This window comes from Egretta garzetta, unplaced genomic scaffold (assembly GCF_000687185.1).
Source record: "Egretta garzetta isolate BGI_Z169 unplaced genomic scaffold, ASM68718v1 scaffold440, whole genome shotgun sequence".
Lineage (NCBI taxonomy): Eukaryota > Metazoa > Chordata > Aves > Pelecaniformes > Ardeidae > Egretta > Egretta garzetta.
In genome coordinates this window covers 1076372-1077060 of record NW_009258293.1, presented here as the reverse complement: position 1 = coordinate 1077060, position 689 = coordinate 1076372, and the positions used below count along the sequence as shown (strand labels likewise).

The 689-nt window shown below is 58.8% G+C and overlaps 1 protein-coding gene across 1 annotated transcript in view; it reads left to right on the top strand.

The window, feature by feature from the left end:
* LOC104125397 (rho GTPase-activating protein 39-like) overlaps positions 1–689 on the top strand; it is a 42568-nt gene that overhangs the window by 36997 nt on the left and 4882 nt on the right. The gene's annotated exons all lie outside the window — the stretch shown is intronic.

Sequence of the window (689 nt, the reverse complement as noted above, 5' to 3'; positions counted from 1 at the left end):
GCTCCCCCCGCCCCCGTCACGCCTCCCGCTTGGCCGCAGTGTCGCTGCCAAATAGCTGCTGTGCTGGGCAGCATGCCGCCCCTACGATAGCGCTCTGCATTTCTCTGAACCTCTGCCAGGGGAGATTCAAAGCCCCTTTCAAGTGCCAGTGTCTTTCAGAAGCAACAGGTCCTGGGGCGTGCTTTTCAGAGAGCTTTAGCACCTCTGAGAGAAAAGCTTTCTCTGGAGTTGGACATACCTGGAATTCCCTTCTCCAAAGGGCTGTTTTTCAGCTGTCCCATGGCCAAGTGCTTGCCCGGCCCTGGGCCGGTGTATGTGTGCCCCCTGCTGACCTCGCCACAGCCAGGGACAGGCTGGGGGCCACCCCTTCCCCTCAGCAGGTAGAGCTGCAGCTGGAGCAGTTCCCCTGACGTGCAAAACACTGCAACAAAATCCCTGCAAAAACAGCCTAAAAGCTCCAAAGAGGTCTCCTGCCAACAGGCAGCAGCTTCTCTGCTCCTCTTGGGCCTGATGATTTGAAACCCCCTGATTTTAGGAGGTGTAGGCTGCAGAGTGAGAGCCCTGCTGCCAGGAGGCCAACAAGGTGTCCGTGTGCGTGGGCAGCCCTCTCCATCCTGGCCACACTGCCACCATCCCCAGTTGCTGTTTCTCTATGGGCTGGCTATGCCACAGCCCCACTGAGGTCTGCT